This window comes from Elephas maximus, chromosome 19 (genome assembly GCF_024166365.1).
Source record: "Elephas maximus indicus isolate mEleMax1 chromosome 19, mEleMax1 primary haplotype, whole genome shotgun sequence".
Lineage (NCBI taxonomy): Eukaryota > Metazoa > Chordata > Mammalia > Proboscidea > Elephantidae > Elephas > Elephas maximus.
Genome location: NC_064837.1, coordinates 8,515,829 through 8,540,378, shown reverse-complemented (window position 1 = coordinate 8,540,378; position 24,550 = coordinate 8,515,829). Strand labels below are relative to the sequence as shown.

The 24,550-nt window shown below is 42.3% G+C and overlaps 1 long non-coding RNA gene across 2 annotated transcripts in view; it reads right to left on the bottom strand.

The window, feature by feature from the left end:
- LOC126062247 (uncharacterized) overlaps positions 1 to 24,550 on the bottom strand; it is a 171,374-nt gene that overhangs the window by 138,653 nt on the left and 8,171 nt on the right. The window contains exon 1 of one of the 2 annotated variants that reach the window (XR_007514001.1): positions 5,438 to 5,567. The exons of the other annotated variant lie outside the window; for it this stretch is intronic. This is a non-coding gene — a long non-coding RNA (uncharacterized LOC126062247). Of the gene's footprint in view, positions 1 to 5,437; positions 5,568 to 24,550 lie in introns of those variants that run through there. 2 annotated transcript variants of the gene reach the window in all.

Sequence of the window (24,550 nt, the reverse complement as noted above, 5' to 3'; positions counted from 1 at the left end):
TACTTAGGAATAAATCTAACCAGGGATGTAAAAGACCTATACAAAGAAAACTACAAAATACTACCGCAAGAAACCAAAAGAGATTGACATAAATGGAAAACCATACCATGCTCATGGATAGGCAGACTCAACATTGTGAAATAACAATTCTACCCAAACTGATTTACAAATACAATGCAATCTCGATCCAAATACCAACAACATTCTTTAAAGAGATGGAAAAACTTATCATTAACTTTACATGGAAAGGGAAGAAGCCCCGGATAAGTAAAGCAGTTTTGAAGAAGAAGAATAAAGTAGGAGGACTCAAACTACCTGACCTCAGAACCTACTATACAGCTACGGTAGTCAAAATAACCTGGTACTGGTACAATGACAGATACATTGACCACTGGAACAGAATTCATAACCCAGATGTAAATCCATTCACCTATGGTTACCTGATATTTGACAAGGGCCCAAAGTCCATCAAATGGGGAAAAGACAGTCTTTTTAACAAATATTGGCAAAACTGGATGTCCATCTGCAAAAAAATGAAACAGGACCCATACCTCACACCATATACAAAAATTAACTCAAAATGGATCAAAGAACTAAATATAAAGCTAAAAACTACGAAGTTCATAGAAGAAAAAATAGGATCACTGCCAGAGGACCTAATACACAGCATTAACAGGATACAAACCATAACCAATGATACACAAACTGAAGAAGATAAGCTAGATAATTGGGATCTTCCAAAAATTAAACACTTATACTCATCAAAAGACTTCACCAAAAGAGTAAAAAGAGAACCTACAGACTGGGAAAAAATTTTGGCTATTACAAACCAAAGGTCTAATCTTTAAAACGTACAAGAAAATCCAACACCTCTACAACAAAAAGACAAATAATCCAATTAAAAAATGGGAAAAGGAAATGAATAGACACTTTACCAAAGAAGACATTCAAGCGGCCAACAGACACATGAGGAAATGCTCACGATCACTAGCCATTAAAAAAAAAAAAAAAAATTTTTAGCCATTAGAGAAGTGCAAATCAAAACCACCATGAGATACCATCTCACCCCGACACAACTGGCACAAATCAAAAAAAACAGGAAATAACAAATGTTGGAGAGGCTGCAGGGACATCGGAACTCTTATACACTGCTGGTGGGAATACAAAATGATGCAACCATTTACAGAAATGATATGGTGCTTCCTTAGACAGTAGAAATAGAAATATCATATGATCCAGCAATCCCACACCTAGGTATACATCCTAGAGAAATGAGTCATCCCATGAATAGACATATACACATCCATGTTCATTGCAGCATTGCTCACAATAGCAAAAAGATGGAAGCAACCCAGATGCCCACCAACAGATGAATGGATAATCAAACAGTGGTATATGCACACGATAGAGTATTACCCAATGATAAAGAACGATGAATCTGGGAAGCATCTCATAACATGGATGAATCCGGAGGGCATTATGCTGAGTGAAATGAGTCAATCACAAAAGGACAAATATTGTATGAGACCATTACTGTAAAACTCATGAAAAGATTTACACACAAAAAGAAACCATCTTTTATGGTTACGAGGGAGCGGAGGGGTAGGGTTGGAAAAATACTAAATAGACAACAGACAAGTGGTAACTTCGGTGAAGGGTGAGACAGTACACAATACTGGGGGAGCTAGCATAACTTGTACAAGGCAAGATCACGGAAGCTCCATTGACACATCCAAACTCCCTGAGGGACCGAATTGCTGGGCTGAGGGCTGTGTGGACCATGGTTTCTGGGAACATCTAGCTCATTTGGCATAACATAGTTTATAAAGAATACGCTCTACATTCTACTTTGGTGAGTAGCATCTGCGGTTTAAAGCCTGTGAGCAGCCATCTAGGATACTCCATTGGTCTCACCCCTTCAGGAGCAAGGAAGAATGAAGAAAACTAAAGATAGAAGGGAAAGATTATTCCCATGGCCTCCACCAGACTGAGTCCAGTACAACTAGATGGTGCCTGGCTATCACCAGTGACTGCTCTAACAAGGTTCAGAATAGAGGGTCCCAGAGAGAGCTGGAAAAAAATGTAGAACAAAATTCTAACTCAAGAAGAAAGACCAGACTTGCTAGCCTGACAGAGACTGAAGAAACCCTGAGAGTATGGCCCCCCGAAACGCTTTCAGCTTAGTAATGAAGTCACTCCTGAGGTTCACCCTTCAGCCAAAGATTGGACAGGCTCATAAAACAAAATGAGACTAAAGGGGGCACACCAGCCCAGGGACAAGGACTAGAAGGCAGGAGGGAACAAGAAAGTTGGTAATAGGGAACCCAAGATTGAGAAGAGAATGTGATGACATGTAATGGGGTCGTTAACCAATGTCATAAAACAATATGTGTATTAGCTGTTTAATGAGAAACTAGTTTGTTCTATAAACCTTCATCTAAAGTACAATAAATAATAATAATAATTCACCATGACCAACTGGGATTCACACCAGGTATGCAAGGATGGTTCGACATTAGAAAAACAATTAATGTAATCCATCATATAAATAAAACAAAAGACAAGAACTACATGATCTTACCAATTGATGCAGAAAAGGCATTTGACAAAGTCCAACACCCATTCATGATAAAAACTCCCAGCAAAATAGGAATACAAGGGAAATTCCTCAACATAATAAAGGGCATTTATATAAAGCCAACAGCCAACATCATCCTAAACGGATAGTCTGAAAGCATTCCCCTTAAGAACAGGAACCAGACAAGTATGCCCTTTATCACCACTCTTATTCAACATTGTGCTGTCAGAGTAATTAGGCTAGATAAAGAAAGAAATGGCATCCATATTGGTAAGGAAGAAGTAAAAGTATCTCTATTTGCAGATGACATGATCTTATAGACAGAAAACCCTAAAGAATCCACAAGAAAACTACTGAAGCTAACAGAAGAGCTCAGCAGAGTATAAGGATACAAGATAAACATACAAGATAAAAATCAGTTGGATTCCTCTACACCAATAAAAAGAACATCAAAGAGGAAATCACCAAATCAATACCATTTACAGTAGCCCCCAGGAAGATAAAATACTTAGGAATAAATCTGACCAGAGACGTAAAAGAACAATGCAAAGAAAACTACAAGACACTACTGCAAGAAACCAAAAGAGGCCTACATAAGTGGAAAAACATACCTTGTTCATGAATAGGAAGACTCAACATTGTGAAAATTTCTGTTCTATAATAATATTTATTATAACTGTGTATTGAAATTATAATATTTTAGATATGCTTAATTAAAATATATTATTAAAATTAAAAAAAAAAGACTTCTCCAAAAGAGAACCTACAGACTGTGAGAAATTTTTGGCTACAACATATCTGACAAGGTGTTAATCTCTAAATTTATAGAAAATTTCAACACCTCAACAACAAAAAGACAAACTAAATGAAAAATGTGCAAAGGACATGAACATACACTCCTCCAAAGAAGACATTCAGGTGGCTAACAAACACATCAAGAAAGGCTGGTGATCCTTATCCATTAAAGAGATGAAAATTAAAACTACAATGAGATACCATCTCACCCTGACATTACCGGAACGAAGCAAAAAAACAGAAAATGACAAATGCTGGTGAGGTTGTGGGGAGACTGCAACTCTTATGCATTGCTGGTGGGAATGTAAAATGTTACAGCCACTATGGAACGAGATACAGCACTTCCTTAGAAAGCTAGAAATAGAAATACCATAAGATCCAGCAATCCCACCCCAAGGTGTACACCCTAGAGAAATAAGAGCCATGGCAGGAATAGACACATGCACACCCATGTTCATTGCAGCGTAACTCACGATAGCAAAAAGTTGGAAATAATCTAAGTGCCCATCAAGGGATGAATGGATAAACAAACTGTGGAATACTACGCAATGAGAAAGAATAACAATGATTCCTTGAAACATCTTACAACATGGATGAATTTGGAGGACATTACACTGAGTGAAATAAGTCAATCAAAAAGGGACAAATATTGTATGATATCAGTATTATTTTTAAAAAACAAGAAAAGGTTTACACACAGGGGAAAAAAAAAATTATTTGATGGTTACCAGGGAAGGGAGGAAGAGAGAGCGTAAACTACTAAATAGAAAAAAAAAAAAAAAAACCCTTTGCCATAAAGTAGATTTTGACCCATGGCGACCTCATAGGGTTTCCAAGGCTGTAAATCTCTACAGAAGAAGACTGCCATATCTTAATTCCACAGAGCTGTTGGTGGTTTTGAATGTTTCAGTTAACAGTTGATCATTTTAACCACTGCGTAACCAGGGTGAGACAGGTAGCTATACTAGTGAAGTGAAAGGTAATATACTACATGGGGGAAGTCAGCACAACATGACAAAGGCAAGGGAAGATACTGAGAGGAACACAAGAACAAAGGACAACTGTAGCAATTACCATAACATAGATAATCCTGCCACAACAGTAATAACAAACAATAATTCATGAAGGGATACACAGGTAGATAGGTATGCAAAAGAGGAGTGGGAGGATGTAAGGGAGCTCACCCACTCGCAGATGCAAGTTAAGGTATAGATATCTCTACATACATATTTGCAGCTGTTGCAGGTATACTAATACAGACAATAAAATACACAAGAGGCACAGTCATGGAAACTTCTTACGCACAACCAAACACTTCCTGGGACAAAGGCTTGAAGGCTAAGGACCATAGACTCAGGGGCATTCTATGTCAACTGGCACGACCTAGTGCATAAAAACAACGTTCTACATCCTACTTTGGTGAGTAGCATCTTGTGAGCAACTATCAAAGATACAAACACTGGTTTCTTCCCATCCAGAGTAAAGGAGAGTAAAGAGAACCAAAGACTCAAGGGTGTAATTAGTCCAAAGGTCTAGCAGACCACAGGCACCACAGCCTACATGACCCCGAGACTAGAAGAACTAGACGGTGCCCAACTACCATTACCAACTGCTCTGACTGGGATCACAATACAGTGTCCCAAACAGAGTGGGAGAAAATGTAGAGCAAAAAATCAAATTCATAAAAAAAGACCAGACTTAAACTGTCCTGATGGAGACTGGAGGAGTCCCCAAGACTATTGCCCTCTGACATCCCTTTGACTTAGAACTGCAGCCATTCCTGGAAACCACCTTCTAGCCAAGCAATTATTGTTGTTCAGTGCCCTCTACTTGGTTCTGACTCAAAGCGACACTATGTCCAGCAGAACAAAATACCACCTAGTCCTGTGCTAGCCTCACAACCTTTGTCATGCTTGACCCCATTGCTGCAGCCACTGTATCAATCCATCTCCTTAAGCGTCTTCCTCTTTTTTGCTGACCTTCTACTTTACCAAGCTTGATGTACTTCTCCAGGGACTGGTCCCTCCTGATAACACGTCCAAAGTACGTGAAACAAAGTCTCACCATCCTTGCTCCCAAGGAGCATTTGGGCTGTACTTCTTCCGAGACAAATGTCTTGGCAGTCCATAGCATGTTCAATATTCTTTGCCAACATCCTAATTCAAAGATGTCAATTCTTCTTCAGTCTTCCTTATTCAAGCAATAGACAGGCCTATAAAATAAACAATAACACCCGAAAAGAATGTACCCCATGGAACAAACAATTACATGAGACCCAAACAGCAACACTTGCACAAAAGCACTGACGAGAAGGCAGGAACAGGTAGCAAAACCAGACAAAATGAGGAGAGTGTTGACACTGTGTGGGTACTGCAACCAACGTCATAGAACACTTTGTGCACAATTTGTTGAAAAGGAAACTAATTTTCTCTGTAAACTTTTACCTAACGCACAATAAAATATTTGAAAATTTGTGAAGGACACCCCAGCATCCTTGAAGACTACTGTGATTGCTACTTTATGCAAGTCAGATTTGACAGTGGGAACTGCCCTAACTGAATTATGACACCTAACCTCAACAGGGCTGATTGGATCCCATGGTGGTAGGGGCCAAGTGGAGGCCATCAATTGACAAAAACAAGGTGGGTGTGATTACCGTAATGGCCAGCAGAGTCAAAGCAGTAATCAGAATAGTCTGACTTGTATGGACTTATGGCATTGGCTACTTAGTCATGGTATCCCTAGGAGTGAAATACATAGGAAATCGACTAAATATTTACTTGATCTGTATAAAGGAATAAATTCTAGGTCAAGTGAACAGCAGTCTAACTCAAATCACCAGAACAGAGTCATGGCCTCTCAATCAATTCCCAGACTTCAGTCAGTTTACAGGCTCACAACCTGCTGAATGAAAGGGAGGATGGGACCCCTTGAGGAAGGATCCCGCTACACTGCCAAAAATTTATGCTGTTAATATTTCTCCCAGCCTTCCTCAAATGGATCTACACCCTTTTACAAGAGTGACTCTTCATTGGGGAAAAGGAAATAATTAGACTTTTGAAGGATTCTGGATACAACTCTGTACTTAAACTAGTGCCCGAAGACCCAAAATGTCACGGTAGCCCAACAGTCAGAGTGAGGGTGTATGGAGGTCCAGTTATTATTGCATCTTAGCTCAGGTTCATCTCACAGTGGGTCCAGTTGGTCCCCAAACTCATGCGGCATTGACTTCCTCAGTTCCAGAGTGCATAATTGGGATTGATATATTCAGCAACTGGCAGAACCCCCATTTTGTATTTCTGTCAAGTGGAGTAAGGTCTATTATAGCAGGAAAAGCCAAGTGGAAGTTGTTGGAACAGCCCCTACCTAGGAAAATAGTAAACCAAAACCAATACCACATTCCTGGAGGGATTGCAGAGATTACTTCCACCATCAAGGACTCAAAGGGTGCAGAGGTGGTGATTCCCACCACATTCCCTTTCCACTCGCCTATTTGGGCCATGCAAAAAACAGACGGATCTTGGAGAATGATAGTGGATTATAGTAAACTTAACCAAGTGGTTACTCCAATTGCAACTGCTGTTCTAGATGCAGTTTTATTGCTTGAGCAAATTAATGTATCTCCTGGTACCTGGCATGCAGCTATTGAACTAAGCAATGCCTTTTTCCCTATTCTGGTTTCAAAGGGACACCAGAAGCAGTTTGCCTTCAGCTGGCAAGGGAAGCAATACACTTCCATTGTCCTATCTCAGAGGTATACCAACTCTCCAGCCCTACATTACAATTTAGTCCGCAGGGACTTTGATCACCTTTCCCTTCCACAAGACATCACACTGGTCCATTACATTGATAACATTATGCTGACTGGAACTAGAAAGAAAGAAGTGTCAGTGACTGTGGACTTATTGGTAAAACATTTGCGTGCTACAGGGTGGGAAATTCACCTTACAAAAACTCAGGCACCTTCCATCTCAGCGAAATTTCTAGGAATCCAGTGGTGTGGGGCACGTCAAGATATTCCTTCTAAAGTGAAGGATAAGTTACTGCATCTGGCTGCTTCCACAACTAAAAAGGAGGCACAAAGCCTAGTGCGCCTCTTTGAATTTTGAAGGCGACATATCACTCATTTGCGGGTGCTACTCTGGCTTGTTTATCAAGTGATTCAAAAAGCTCCTAGTTTGGAGTGGAGACCAGAATAATAGAAGGCTCTGTAACAGGTTCAGGCTGCCACGCAAGCCACTCTGCTGCTTGGGCTGTATGATCTGGCTGATCCAATAGTGCGTGAAGTGTCAGTGACAGAAAGAGATGCTGTGTGGAGTCTTTGGCAGGCCCATATTGGTGAACCACAGCGCAGACCCCTAGGATTTTTGAGCAGAGCGCTGCCATCCTCTGCAGATAACTAGTCTCCCTTTGAGAAACAGCTTTTGGCTTGTGTCATGGATTGAATTGTGTCCCCCCAAAATATGTGTCAACTTGGGTAGGCCATGATTCCCGGTATTGTGTCCACCTTTTTGTCATCTGATGTAATTTTCTATATATTGTAAACCCCACCTCTATGATGTTAACGAGCCAGGATTTGGGGCAGGACTCCATCTACAAGATTAGGTTGTGTCTTAAGTCAATTTCTTTTGAAATACAAAAGAGAGAAGCTAGCAGAAAGACAGGGGGACCTCCTACCACCAAGAAATCAATGCCAGGAGCATCGCTTGCCCTTCGGGCCTGGGTTCCCTGTGCTCAGAAGCTTCTAGACCAGGGAAGACTGATGATAAGGACCTTTCCCCCGAACTGGCAGAAAGTCTTCCCCTGGAGTTTGAACCCTGAATTTGGACTTCTAGCCTCCTAAACTGTGAGAGAATAAATTTATCTTTGTTTTAAAGCCATCCACTAGTGGTATTTCTGTTATAACAGTACTTGATAACTAAGCTTGTCACTGGGTCTTTGTAGAGACTGAATGCTTAACCACGGGCCACCAAGTCACCATGAAACCTGAGCTGCCCATCATTAACTGGGTGTTGCCTGGCCCACAGAGCCATAAAGTCAGACGTACCTAGCAGTACTCCGTGATTAAATGGAAGTGGTATATATGAGATCGGGCTCCAAGAGGACCTGAAGGCACAAGTAAGCTGCATGAGGAAGCGGCCCAAATGCCCATGGCTCCACTCCTGTCACATTACCTTCCATCTTCGAGTCTGCACCTATGGCCTCATGGCCATTTACTTATAGTCAGTTGACTAAGAAAGAGAGAACTCATTCCCAGTTTACAGGTGGTTCTGCACAATATGCAGGCATCACTTGAAAGTGGACAGTGCCAGCACTGTGGCCCCTTCTTGGGACTTCCCTGAAGGACAGTGATGAGGGAAAATTCTCCCAATGGGCAGAACTTCAAGCAGTGCACCAGGTTGTTCACTTTGCTTGGAAGGAGAAATGGCCAGAAGTGTGATTGTATACTGAGTCACGGGCTTTGGCCAATGGTTTGGCTGTATGGTCAGGGACTTAGATGGAACACAATTGGAAAATTGGTGACAAGGAGGTACAGGGAAGAGGTATGTGGATAGGCCTCTTTGAATGGACCAAAGAAGCGAAGATATTTGTGTCTCATGTGAATGCTTACCAGTGGGTGAACGTGGCAGAGGAGAATTTTAACAATCAAGTGCATAGAATGATGCATTCTGTGGAAATCAGTCATTCTTCTTCCCCAGCTACTCCCATCATTGCCCAGTGGGCTCATGAATGAGGTGGCCATGGTGGCAGGGATGGAAGTTATGGCTGGGCTCAGCAACGTGGACTTCCACTCACCAAGGTCAATTTGGCTACAGACACTGCTGATTGCTCAACCTGCCAGCAACAGAGACCAAAACTGAGTCCCCCATATGACACCATTCCTCCAGGCGATCAGCCAGCAACCTAGTGGCAGGTTGAATACACTGAACACTTTCATCACGGAAGAGGCAGAGTTTTGTTCATACTGGGGTAGACACTTACCCTGTGTACGGATTTGCCTTTTCTGCACACAATGCCTCTGCCAAAACTACCATCTGTGCACTCACAGAATGCCTTATCCACTATCATGGTCTCCCAATTAGCATTACTTCAGATCAAGGGACTCAATTCACAGCAAATGAAGTATGGCAATGGGCCCATGCTTGTGAAATTCACTGGTCTTACCATGTTCCCCATCATCCTGAAGCAGCTGGCTTGACAGAGCAATGGAATGGCCTTCTAAAGACACAATTACGGCACCAGCTAGGTGGCAACACTTTGCAGGATTGGGGCAATGTTCCTCAGGAGGCTGTATATGCTCTAACCCAGCATCCAACATATGGTGCTGTTTTTCCCAAAGCCAGGATTCACAATTCCAGGAATCAAGGGGTGGAGGTGGGAGTGGCACCACTCACTATTACTCCTAGTGACCCTAGTAACAAAAATTTTGCCTCTTGTCCCTGAGACCCTATGCTCTGTAGGTATACAGATCTTAGTCCCAAAGGGGGATATGCTCCTACCTGGAGACACAACACAGATACCATTGAACTGTAAGTTAAGAATGTCACTCGGACACTTTGAGTTCCTTATGCCTCTGTATCAACAGGCAAAGAAGGGAATTAACCATATTGTTTGGTGTGATTAACCCTGATTACCAAGGGGAAATGGGATTCATGTTGCATAATGGAGGTAAAGGAGAGTATGTCTGGAATACAGGAGATACTTTAGGCATCTCTTACTACTACCATGCCCCGTGATTAAAGTTAATGGAAAACTATAGCAACCCAAATCCAACATGACCATTAATGGCCCAGACCCTTCAGGAATGAAGGTTTGGGTCATCCCACCAGGCAAATAATCATGACCAGCTGAGGTGCTTGCTGAGGGTAAATGAAATATGGACTGGGTGGTGGAAAAAGGTAGTTCTAAATACCAGTTACAGCCATGTGACCAGTTGCAGAAATGAGAACTGTAGTTGTTAGGGGTAGATCTTCCTTGTATGTGTGCATCACATATTTTTGTTTTCCTCATTTATAAAATACAAGATATAAATGAAGCCAATATGTTTTTGGTTGTACCCATGTTAGTTGTATAATGTTAGGTGTGAGTATGACTTTGTAATTGTCTTTATTTAGATATTACATATGGTTTAAGGAGATGCGTACGCGTGCTAAGTTGACAAGGGGTGGACTGTGATGGTTAAGGTTGTATGTCAGCGTGGCTGGGACATGATTCTCAGTAGTTTGGCAGTTATACAATGATGTAGTTTGGTAGTTATATAATCATGTCATTTGGCAGTTATGTAATGATACAGTTTGGCAGCTATGTAATCATGTAGTTTGGCAGTTAGGCAATCATGTAGTCATTCTCCATGATGTGCTCTTATATGTAAGTGGAGTCTCTTTGGGGTTGTGGCTTGCATCCAGCATATTTATGGACATTCTGGCAAAGCTCATTTGCTTGCTCTTGATCCTGCATCTAGCTCATCATCATCTGAGCTCCCATTCTTGGGGCTTGAGCCAGCTGTCTGCCATATTACCTGCTGATCTTGGGATTCTCTGGCCTTTGGAGCCTGTGAGCCAACAGCTTTCTGTCTTACCTGTGGATCTTGCATTTGTCAGTCTCTGCAGCCTGTGAGCCAGCAGCCTGCTGTCTGACCTGCTGATCTTCTTTTATCAGCCCCTGCAACTATGTGAGTCAGAAGAAGCCTCCAGCCTGACTCATGGACTTGGAACTTGCCAGCCTCTACAACCATGTGAGCCATTTCTTTGAGGTAAATCTCTCTCTCTCTACATATACATATATATATATGTATGCATGTATATGGAAACTCTTGTGGTGTAGTGGTTAAGAGCTATGGCTGCTAACCGAAAGGTCCGCAGTTTGAATCCACCAGGCACTCCTTGGAAACCATATGGGGCAGTTATACTCTGGTTCTACTCTGTCCTGTAGGGTCGCTATGAGTCAGAATCAACTCGACAGCAATAGGTTTGGCTTTATTTTTGGTTTATGTGTGTGTGTGTGTGTGTGCATGTATGTATATATACATACATATATATGTACATAAAAAACATATATATATATCTCCTTTAGAGAACCCAGCCTAAGACAGCAGCCCAGCACTTAACCACTGCACCACCAGGGCTCCTTTGTTTTCTTTTGGAAAATTATAATTCCATCCCAGTCTGATTCATTCAACCCGATGAGCAAGCATCCCTGACAAGCGTGTATGTGTTAAGGGAGTAGCTATGGAGGGAGGAGGGAGAGAGCAACGTAGACACCAAGGTGAAATTGAACTGGTTGGCCCCTCTCTCCACTGGGAGCAGTCCCTCCCCTTCCTACCTCTCTGAGCACATGAAAGAAAACATGTCCCTGTGGTTCAAAGTTTAATCTCTGAAATTTCCACCCTATGGAACAGTGACCTAATACTCTGTTCTGGAGTTTGGCTAATCCAGAATGGAGTTCCTCCTCTTTCGACTTGGATTGGGCATAGGGGAAGAGAAGTAGGCATAGAGAGCAGCTATGAGCTTTCCCTTCCTTGGAAGCCAGACATTCCACTACTTCCCTGTTCACTTATTGGGTCAGCTCAAGCCTAAGGTCAGTTAGTGGGCACTGAGGTCCTTTTCTTGGGAGATCAGTGAAGTGTCAGAGAAGTCTAACAGATTCCGCCTACACCATCAGGGGCTGCCTCCTCAGCCCTACCAAATCTCTACTATCCCCACAAGGATCAATAAAGTCAACAGCTCATCCCCTCACAGCTACTGTAATTTTCTCTTTCATTTTGCTCTCTGAAGCTGATGAAACAAGTCAAGCCAAGACAATGATGATTTGGTTTACCTCCAAGCCACACGAGGCCAAACATACTCACTCGTCTGTTTCTCTGCAGAAATTAAATTCAGCTCCAACTCCAATAAGCTTACCAGACAGGGTTGTACAGTGTGCACCAGAAAACAATCTATCCCAAACACAATAGTGCCATCAATCTGAAATGTACATATTTGCTGCCATCCCATGTGATTAAACACGATGAACCTCACTGTGCCCACGGAGAAAGATAAAATCTTCTTGTTTTCATATGTCTTGTGTGCTAGTCAACACATGCAGATTATCTATCACTTGTGAATATAAAATTCACATGGCAGAAGGCTCCCTGCAAAGGACAGGAAGCAGCATTGGAGAGTGGTAAAGGCTTGGCTCTGGAGCCAGACTACCTACTATCAAGAGGCCATGGATTTAAACATTATGTGCTTCAGTCAGCTCACCTATAAAATGGGGATTATGGCTGCACCTAAGTCATACAATGTTTGTGAGGATGAAATAAATTAATACATGTAAAGCTCTTAAAGCAATGCTTACCAGAGTATGATTTCAATAAATGCAGAGGTTAATATGACATCTTACATTACTTTCCATATCCTGGTTGTGTGTGTGGAAGGAGAATAATTAAGTATATAAATTTCCTCCTCTCTCAGAGAGTGACATTCAAAGCAATCCTGCATTCGTGCAAAATGTAGACATTTGCAGTGGTTATACTCCCTATCAGCAGTACCTAGGCGGTACAAATGGTTAATGCACTCGGCTACTAACCCAAAGGTTGGCAGTTCAAGTCCACACAGAGGTGCTTTGGGAAAAGGCCTAGCAATCTGCTTCCAAACAGTCACAGGTATGAAAACCCTATAAAGCACGGTTCTACTCTGACACACAAGGGTTATCCATGCTTCAGAACTGACTCAATAGCAATGGGTTGGTTTATACCACCTGTCAAGAGAAAATCTAGAGACCACCTCGTATATTTAAAACTTCAAAAATCTTGCTTTCAGAGACTTCTGCTTTCATCAAAGATGGAGTAATTGGAAACAGATTTACCCTCCCGCATGAAACAACTGAAAAAACAGACCAAGAAAATGGCCCTGAGTATTAAGTTTATGTTAATAGTGGTGGAACAGTTTGGAAAAGGATAGCAATAAGGTGGCACAACATACAAAAATGTAATCAATGTCATTCAATTGTAAATGTGGAATTTGTTGTATGGGCAAATGTCTTGGTATATATATTTTCACCACAATAATATAATAATAATAAATGGCTCTGTAGACGTTAGACATCAGGCAACAAAGGACAGTGGTCCCTGTGAGATGGGAAACAAATGAGATGATCCCTATGATTTCCCCAGCTTACTGCCTAGAGAGAGTTTCCAGGTCCCAGTACAGGGAAGGCAAAAACAAGAAGAAGCATCTGGTGGTATGTGCCATTAAGGTCCTGAGCTCGAGTCCAGGAAAGTCAAGGGGCTAGAATCTGCAGGGCAGAGTGCTGGAGAGGAGACAGCTCCACAGAGACAAAACCAGAAATCTGCAGAAGAGCCCCCCTGATTAGAACACGTGTGTGAGATGAAGGAGAAGACTTCACAATTCACAGGGTGTGGATTAGGGTGCTAAGAAGGGGCTTGCCTCAGTAGTGGGAAAAAATTCACCCTAAAATAAGCGTTGTCTTTGTCCCACCTAAAAAATGTTCAAAGCAAGTCCTGAAAGAACCAAACTGTTTCCAAGTTACATAGCTGCATCCCAGGGCAAACCTCACAAATATTTAGAGGAATACAAAAATATCATTCAACCAACAAGGTAAAATGCGCGATTTCCCGCTTATAGTTTTCATCAAATTTGGAATATCTTTGGCCATTATTCTTTCTATATATATATATATATTTGTTCCTCCTGCCCCTACTCTCTCCTCTCCTTCAGCAACTCCAACTGCATGTATACTTGACCTCTTATAGTTGAACCACGAGACCTTGGTGGTTCAGTGGTAGAATTCTCTCCTTCCATGTGAGAAACTCAGGTTGGATTCCCAGTCAGTGCACCTCATGCCCAGCCATCACCCCCGTCAGTGGAGGCTTGAATGGTGCCGTGATCCTGAACAGCTTTCAGCAGAGCTTTCAGACTAAGATGGAATAGGAAGAAAGGCCTGGCGATCTACATGTGAAAATCAGCCAATGAAAACCCTGTGAATCACAACGATCCAATCTGCAACCAGTCTTGGGGATGAGGCATGATCAAGCAGAATTTCATTCCACTGTCATGGGGTCACCATGGGTTAGGAGCCAACTCAATGACGGCTAACAACAACAACAGCCATTCCACAGTTCACTGATGCTATGTTTATTTTTATTTTGATTATTTTTTTCCTTTCTGTGTTTCAGTGTGGGTATTTCTGTTTTTATATCTTCAATTCACGGATCTTTTTTTCTGTAATGTCAAGTCTGCCATTAATCCCATCCAGTGTATTTTTCGTCTCATACATTATAGTTTTCATCCATAGAATTTCAATTTGTCTTTTTTTAAATCTCTTCCATATTTTTACAAAAGATGTTCAATTTTTCCTGTACTTACTTGAACATATGGAATAGAGTTATAATAATAATGTCTCTGTCTACTAATTCTATCTACTGTGTAAATTCTGCATCAGTTTCTATTCATTGAGTTTTGTTTCCATCATGGGTAGAATTTTCATTCTTCTTTGTATGTCTGGTAATTTTTAAGTGGAAAACACAATTATATGCTGACATATATGGGGTTGCCATGAGTCAGAGCCAACTCAAAGGCAACTGGTTTGATTTGGTCATCAAAAAGCCATGCTTTGCCACGGGCTTCTCAAGGGAGACATGCACAGTGAAAACCAATCAAGCAAAGGGACATTTTGATACGAGCTGAAGCATTGATCCTGTGGCAATAACCGAATGTGGCTCTTCAATCTTGTTTCCTTTTCCAGGACACAGAGGTGTTCTACATTTTGCAGCCTTCTTTGCAAGTAGATTAGAGCCATGCGGTTGAGCTCTAGCTAATGAGATGTAGTTGGGAGGGTTGTACCCCATTTCTAGTCCTGAGCTCTGAAATTTCCCCCTTGCAATTCCCCAGGGTCTCCCTCTCCTCCAAATGAGCAGCTGAAAGCGAATGACTCCAAGAGGGTGGAGCCACACAATGGAGACAGCCTGAATCCCTGGGTCACTACCTGCAGAAGAGCCACACAGGAGACTTGCCAGGCCCACATGGAGCAAGAATTGAAATCTTTATTATTTCAAGTTACTGAGATTTGGGGTTGCTTCTTTTAGCAGATAGCATCATTTACTTGGATAAACACAGGTCTCAAACCCATTATGAGCTCAGATGTTTGGAGGATCTCCTTCATCCAATGCAGAGGCCTGTGAAGAATGAAGCAGGGAGCTTTTCTCCACGGAGGCCAGAGCAGTGGTTCGCAAACTTGAGCACACATCAGAATTACCCAGAAGTCTTATGAAAACTCATTTGCTGAGACCCACTCCCAGAGTTTCTGCTTCAGTAAACCTGGGTTTAGAGGCAGAGAATTACAACTTCTAATGAGTCCCAAGTGATGCTGTTGCTGCCTGTCCAGGACCACATTTTGATAGCGACTGGTCTAACTCCGGAAACTCTGATGGTGTAGTGGTTAAGTATTACGGCTGCTAACCAAAGGGTTGGCAGTTCAGATCCACCAGGCACTCCTTGGAAACTCTATGGGGCAGTTCTACTTTGTCCCATAGGGTCGCTATGAGTTGGAATTGACTCGACGGTGCTGGGTTGTTTGGTTTGGTCTAGCTCTAGAGTGTAACACGCCATTAGGACTAGGATTAGCTTCCCACACAAGAGCTGTTTCAAGCCATTTTAATTCAATCATGGCTTCAGTATCCAAAGGGAGCCTAAGAAGAGTAAGAGAGCGATGCTTTTGTCTTCTCCCAGGGTTTCTGTCACGACTCCAGGCTTGCAAACAAGGATGCCTGAAGGAATGGAGAGAGAGAAGGGGTAGGCAGAGAAACAGAAAAAGAGACCAAGTGAGAGAGAGAGAAAGAGACAGAAAGATGCTGTTGTTACTGTTAGCCGCCATCGAGTCGGCCCCTGACTCATGGTGATCTCATGTACAACAGAACAAAATGCTGCCAGGTCTTGCGCCATTCTCATGATCAGTTATTGATTAGGCCTTTCTTCCTGGTTCATCTTAGTCTGGAAGCTCTGCTGAGACCTGCTGAGCATCACAGCAACACGCAAGCCTCCTTTGAGAGATGATAGTGGCTGTGCACGAGGCGTATTGGCCAGGAATGAAACCCAGGTCTCCAGCATGGAAGGCGAGAATTCTACCACTGAACCACCACTGCCTCCATAGAAAGAGAGAGGCAGACACAGGAAGAAGAATTAAAAAAAAAAAAAAAAATAGCTCTCTGGGAATTAGAGTCAACTCTCCCATTACCCTGGCCCTGTGAAAGGGAGGGCTTCTCAATAGGCCAGAAGTTCTCTACCCTGGCAGAACATTAGAATCCCCTGGAAATGACTTTCTGGAGCCAAGGGGACTGGATGAACCCCAGAAACTATTGTCCTGAGGTAATCTTTAAACTTTAAACCAAAAATATCCCCTGAAGTCTTCTTAAAACCAAACAATACTTTAGCTTAACTAGTAAAAAATGTCTGCTGTGAGCATTCTGCTCTTTTAAGAACTGTCAATATGGGATCAAAGTGACAACAGCAGCTAGAAAGATTAGACAGGAACCTTAGGAGGTAGTGAGTTAATGTCAGGGCTTTGAGCTAGTTTGTGAGAATCTGCATTTCTAACAAGTTCCCTGCTGAGAATCTGCATTTCTGCCCCGGGTATGCTGAATCAGAATCTACATTTTAACAAGATCCCCAGTTGATTCTTACCTGTAACTTCCTGGAAACTTGTTAGAAATGCAAATTCTGGGCAGAGAACTTGTTAGAAATACAAATATTCCACAGGGATTTGAACTGAAATGAACTAGTTTGAAGCCCTGGTTTGTCAATTGGGGACAAACAACTCAGAAAAGGAGGACGAGAATGGCTGCACAACTGAAAGAATGCAATCAATGTTAATGAATTGTACATGTAGAAAAGGTTGAATTGGTGTATGTTTTGCTGTGTATATTTCTCAACAACAACAACAAAAGAATCCCCTGGAGATCTTTTTAACATATACCAAGACTTGGGCCCATCCCCAAATACTGCATCAGTTACTATGGTGTGAAGCCTGCCCCCAGATGATTTCACTGTGAGGCCATGGCTGAGAACCACTGGAATAGAGACAGTAGCACACAGAGGTGCACTCATGCCTCGTCCGTTCACAGCCCGCTCTCGGGTCCATTACGTACTAGCAGTAATTTGGCTCATCTGGTTCCGTGTCTCCTGACAGGAAGGGGTTGTGGCTAAAAGAAAGGGAAGAGAGTGGAAAGGAACTTTGGTCCTCCCCTTTCTCAGAGGCAAACTAGGAAAACCAGAGAAGTTATCTTTGAATATGAGAGAAAATGGCAACTGGATATCAGAGAAGCTAGTGACTTTTCTCAATTCCAGGTACCTTGAGGAACAACGTTAATTTTTTACCACAAGTCTTTCCCACCCTGCCCTCCTCTTAGCCACCCCCCCATACACACATATGACCAGCTTAGTGGTGTACACTGCTATTCAGATTTTTGATGAAGCACATATGAATTCATTTACTCATGCATTCGTAACAGAATACATTTCACAAATTTATAACCCCACTACCACCAGAAGGACTGGCTCCCTGGGCCTCTAAGATGTGTGATTTCCTCCAAAATCAAGGAGACCACATGTAAGAACTGAAGTTAACACTGGGCTCCAAGAATCCCCACAATCGCAAAAAGAAAAGAGCCAAGAAGGTGGGCTTTCTGCAGTGTTCCTTGCTCTGCCCACCCGTATCCTGCAGTGGAAAATGTACAGTTACACTCGACAGATTATTATAATTAAGTGGTGTGTGGAATTCATTTTTTAAAAATAGCTTCATCGACTCTTCATAGCACATTTCTGCAAGACAAGTAGATGTGAAAGGCAAGTGAGGATTGTTATTGTTTAGCACATTTAATTAAGTAAGTATTTCTTTCACCCTTCTGGGAATTCAACATTGAATCGTGAATAAACAAAGGGAAACGTGCCCATAGTAATTTCTGGTTTACTGCCTTAATTCAAAAGCAGGGCGAAAATCAGGAGCCAAGTCTGTGATCTGGAGTCATTATATGTTAAACAAAGCAAGTGAAGATTAACCCTTCACATCTCTCAGAGAAATCATCCCAAGAATTATCCCCTTTATGTTTCCTCTCTCAGCTCTCCCCCTTATCGACAAACATGTTCCTCTCTCATCTTTCTTGAAGAACTTTTCTGTACCTGCATCAACTGTGACTCTTGTTGAAGAGGGACAGAAAACAAAACTCTAACTGGCTTCCTTGGGTGGGGCGGGGGCGGGGGGTACTTATGGACTAAATGAAAAATCCTGTGTGTAGGCTTGATCTAGAACTCCAGCGTCATCAGGAATAGCTGTCTCTTCTCGATCTCTCAGCTCTACTCCCACCATCTTTACTATTTGCAGACAGCCTTTCCCCTTGTAATGCCAAGGTGGCCACATCAGCTCTGGCCTACATCTCCGAGGTTCAAGTCTAATGGAAAGCACAAAGCCCTCCTTTATCAGAACCATGAAGCAAAAGCGCTGAGTCAGGCCCCACTGTCCCGAATGGGATCGCGTGTCCATGGCCACAGTGATCACTGTGGCCAGGGGATGGAATGATCCAGTTAGCTTAGGCCGAGTCACAAGCTTCACCCCTGTTGTCGTTGCCGTGGAGTAAGTGCTGAGTCATGGCAACTCACATACCACAGAACATTGTCCAGTCTTGTGCCATCCTCACAATCATTGGTATGCTTGAGTCCACTGTTGTGACCACTGTGTATTTTGAGTGCCTTTCAACCTAGGTGGCTCATCTTCCAGCACTCTATCAGACAATATTCTGTTGTGAGCCATAGGGTTTTCATTGGCTAACTTTCAAAAACAGATCGCCAGGCCTTTCTTCATAGTTGTCTTAGTCTAGAAGCTCTACTGGAAGCCTGTCCACCATAGGTGACCTGTTGGTATTTGAAATACTGATGGCACAGTTTTTGGCATCACAGCCACACACAAGCCACCACAGGACAACAGATAACTTTAGCCCTAGAATTGGGAATTAAGTCCTACCTAAGGTACCTGGACTGGGGGTAGGGTGGAAGGTGGCTCAGGAGGCAATGGTAGTTCCCCAAAGGAAAAGTGGTGAACAGTTACTAGAAGAATGGTATATGCATGCTGGAGTAAAAACGTGAACAAAAATAAACAAAACCAACAACAAAACGATGTCCATTAAACCACCTTTCTCCTAACTTTTGAATAAAAGGGCAAGTGAAGTATGCAAAGTAGCTAGACTCAGACAGACAGGCATATAGACAGACAGAGCGACAGACAGCTGCTATCGAGTTAACTCCAACTCACAGCAGCCTTACATACAACAGAATATGAAGTCCTGCACCATCTTCACGATGTTCCAGTCCATTATTGCAGCTGCTGTGACAGTCCATCTCACTAAGGGTCACCCTTGCTCCTGCCAAATATGGTTCTTCACCAAATACGATGTCTTCCTCCAGGATCCCACCTGATCCTGTCCAAAGCAAGAGAGTCAGACAACATTCTGTTGAGATCCGTAAGTTTTTCATTGACTGATTTTTAGAAGTAGATCACCAGGCCTTTCTTTCTAGTCTGTCTTAGTCCGAAAGCTCCACTGAAATCTTTCCACCATGACTAACCCTACTGGTATTTTAAATACCAGTGTAGAGCGTCCAGCATCACAGCACCAGCAAACCACCACAGCAAAACAAACTGACAGATGGGTGGTGAAGAACGCAGATAGCCTCTATTATCAATCTTTTCACGTTTTATTATCACTATCCAAGTTTGGCTTTTTACTAGATTGTGCCCTCTCTGAGGACAAGAGTGCCCTCTGCATCACTGCATCCCTGCGACATGCAGAACACATGACTGATGAGTGCATTCCTGCTCTCAGAAATGTGTAATTGCTGCCTCTACAGCCCATGAGAACATTTTTGGATCATGAGGGAGAAAAGAAGGCAATTATCCAAAACTATTAATAAGTAAATACATTATGGATTTGTTGTTTAAAATTATATCTAGCTAGGGGCCCTTAATGCCATCTCTCCAAACTTCTCACTAGAATAACTAAGAAAATCCATGAAAAGAAGAATGCACTCAACTTTGACAACTGTGACTGATGGGTTACCTAATTCCAGAATCTGCAAAGAATAACTCTTTATTCTAAAGCAGATGGAAGCCACCAAAGCCACTTCCTGAGATTGAGGCTGCTTTAAAATGTTTAGAAAGATCATTCATTCCTTTCCCACCTTGAGTCTTTATTACCCAAAAGCTTGTGTGGTTGCTAACCTAAACTAAACCCCACGGCTGTTGAGTCAACTCTGTGATAATCTAAACTGGGGATTGGCAAACTTTGTCAGCAAAGAGCCAGATAATAAATATCTCAGGCTTTGTGACCCACACAGTCGCTATTGCAATTATGCAATTCAGCATTTGCAGTGTGAAAAAAGTCATAATCCTAGACAATACATAAATGAATATATACATAAATGATCGGGCATGGCTGTGTTCCAATTCAACCTCATTTACAAAAACAGGCAATGGGTCAGATTTGGCCAACCCCTGATGCTAACCATGGGTTCTGAGTGTGTGAAATAACCAAAACAATATTTTGGCCCCCCTCCTCCCAAATTCTCCTGCCTAACCTTACCCCACACACTCTAAATCCTCACATCTTCCTACAGTCAGAAACAGGAACCCCCATAAAACAATAGGACAGAAAGAAGATTGCATTCCGGGAGGTGTGTACTAGAAGGCAGTAAACAGCACTGTTACTATCTGTATACGGTGAAGGTACGTTTTACACAGTCACAAATCTCAGACTTGCCACACACAAAAAAGCTATATGTTTTGTTTTCCTATACGTAAACTAAAGTTGCCTCATGATCTTCTATCGCAAATTGTCTGTTACTGACCTCACAAGCCCTCCCTTCTAAAGCAGGGAACTCCATTTGTCAGAATCTCCTTTACTGCATGGCTCCTTGTTAGAGTTTGCCACTGGGAGAACTTCAGGTGAGATCTGGAAAGGGAAAATGGTGGAGTTGCCAGGCTTTGCAAATAAGAATATGGGAAATCCAGTTAAATTTGAATTTCAGATAAGCAACAAGTTTTTTTTTAGTATAAGGACTGCCCGTATTAGGGGACAGTGGTAATTCAGTGGTAGAATTTTCTCCTTCCGTACTGGAGACCTGGGTTTGATTCCTGGCCAACGCACCTAATGTGTAACAACCACCCACCTGTCAGTGGAGGTTTGCATGTTGCTACGATGACGAACAGGTTTCAGAGAAACTTCTGGACTAAAACAGATAGGGAAGAAAGGCCTGGCAACCTACTTCCAAATATCAGACAATGAAAACCCTAAGATTATGTACATATGTATATATAGGTGGGCATACATAGATGTATCTATGTGCAGATATATACATATGTATGCATGCATATACATTCATATATACAATAAAGCACATAGGAGCACAAACGGATACTTATTAAACACCTCATAGGATTGGTTTATGGGGTCTGAAAGCTTAGGACCATAGTCTCGTGGGATAACTCAGCCAATTGGCATAATACACATGTAAAGTTTATGTTCTACATTCTAGTTTGATGAGTAGTATCTGGGGTCTTAAAAGCTTGCAAGTAGCCACCAAAGGTACAACTACTGGTCATGACAAGTCAGGAGTAGAAGAAAATGAAGGAAAGCAAAGATTCAGAGAAGAAACTAATCCACAGCACTAAATGGCGCCCTGCTACCCACTACCAACCATTTTGATCAGGAACTCAATAGATGGATCCTGATAGAATGGGAACAAAACGTGGAACCGAGCTCAAATTCTTAAAAAGCCCAGACTTACTCGACTAGTTGAGACTGAAGGACTTCCTGAGACTATTGCTCTGACATACTGTTTAAGCCATGAACCAAAACTATCCCAATAGGTAATCTCTTAAAACCCGGTAACCTCTTAGCTAAAAAACTGGCTCATAAAACAAACAGTATCACCCATGAGTACTGTGCTCCTTTAAAAAAGCATCAATGAGACCAAACGGTCAACACTTACTCAAAAGTAAAGATAACAAGGCAAGGGGGCAGGGAAACTAGATTACTGGAAACAGAACAACCAGAACAGAAATAATGAGAAAGTTGACACACTGTGTAAAATACAACCAATGTCACTGAACTAATTGTGTAAAAATTGTTAAATGGGAAAATAATGTGCTGTGAAACTTACACCAAAAAGATATAATATTATTTTTAAAAAACCTTATGAATCACAATAGTCCAATCCCATTTTCCATGGGGTTGTCATGAGTCAGGAGTCGACTGGACAGCAGCTAACAACAATATGACCCAGATCACCATGTACTCTTACATGTAGTATTTTGGACACATTTATGCTACGAACTTATTTGTTGTTTATCTGAAATTCAAATTTAACTTGCTGTTAGGTGCTGTCGAGTTGATTCAGACTCATAGAGACCCTATGTCCAGCAGAATGAAACATTGCCCAGGTGCAGGACACCGTCCTCACAATCGTTGTTACGCTTGAGCCCACTGTTGTCACTGTGTCAATCCACCTCATCAAGGGTCTTCCCTTTTTCGCTGACCCTCTACTTTACCAAGTATGAAGTCCTTCTCCAGGGGGCGATCCCTCCTGATAACATGTCCAAAGTATGTGAGATGATGTCTTGCCAACCTCACTTCTAAGGAGCATTCTGGCTCTACTTCTTCCAAGACAGATTTGTTCATTCTTTTGTCAGTCCATGGTCTATTCGATATTCTTCACCAACACCACAATAAATTTACCTGGCGTCCTGTGTTTTATCTGACAGTCCCCTTGCCTGGAGTACATGGTAGCTAGACTTAGTGCCATTGAAGATCCCTCTGAGAACTCCCACTGTGTGGTTTGGTAGACACGTAGTTTTGAAGATAACCCACAGGCTCCTGCTTTGTGGTCATGGCACATGGATACAGAGGCTTCTCATACTTTCCCAAGAACTCTGGCTACTCCACTCATTTCAGAGCTGCAGGTGGCATTGCTAACGACTTTCTCTGATTCTACACTCTCCCAGATCTCCATCTCCCAGCGCCCAGATCCTCCCACAGTCATGCAAGCTCTAATTTCTACATTAAACCCCTTATTTCTACAATTCCCATACAATTTCTATAATAATTTATATTATTAATTAATATTATAATCTCTATAATACCTGAGTTTTGTGACCACGTAAAACATACTTTCACCACATACAAATACTATCCACTGCCTTCTTGTACACACCTTCTAGAATCTAATCTACTGGCACTTCTGACCAAACCCAGACTGGTTCATCCCTATATCCACTTGGCAGTAGAGAATGCAGTCTGCCGATCCAAGATAATTCAATCACTTCTGCTACCTCTAGACTCTATTCAGGATTCTTTGGTTTTACTCTCTTCTCTGGAGGGCTATAAGTTCCTGGGGAGCCTACCTATCTTCAGGCCATCAGGAGAGGGACATCTTGTCCTTACTGAGATATAAACCATCTTGTACAGTCTTTGTAATCATGCATTGTCATACACCACAGCCTCTAGGTAATACAGCAACCCCGTCTATATCCTTCTCAGTCTGACCCCAACCCTCTTAGAGTTCACTGGCCCTCTAAGTGTTTCAGTTCTCCTCTTCCTACCTGCCCTACAAAAATCTTAGTGACTTTTATCTCCTGCCCCTGAAGCATTCTAGGGCATGAGAGCATCTGAAAGGTTCCCAAGGGGCCTTCAGGTCCCTCTCCTTAAGTACTGCCCTCACCCAGGGCTACTTAACAGCAGAGGGCCAGGTTGATAAGGGCTTCCCTGATGTTTCAAGTCCCAAGCCTTCCCTGGGAAGCAAGGCTCACATCTCCCTGCTTTTGGATACCCAAGCTTCTCTGCAGTAGCTGGTATCTTACCCCCTCCCCTGGACTTTACCAGAAAGGGTCCAGAATTCTACGACCTTATCCAAGTTGCCATCTACTCCTCCACTTCACTTTCCCAGCCCTTCCTCCTCCCAGAAAGAGTTCTTTTCTCTGTAAGAAAATCTGCTCATGCTACTACCACGCATTCTTCCCCATCTGTGGTTTAGCATATACACTCTAACTTTTCAGCCTTCCGGGCTGTGCACTGCACATTCAAAGCCAAGCTCCTGGAGTTAAAACAAACAAGTGATACAACAGAAACCTTTTCTCTCT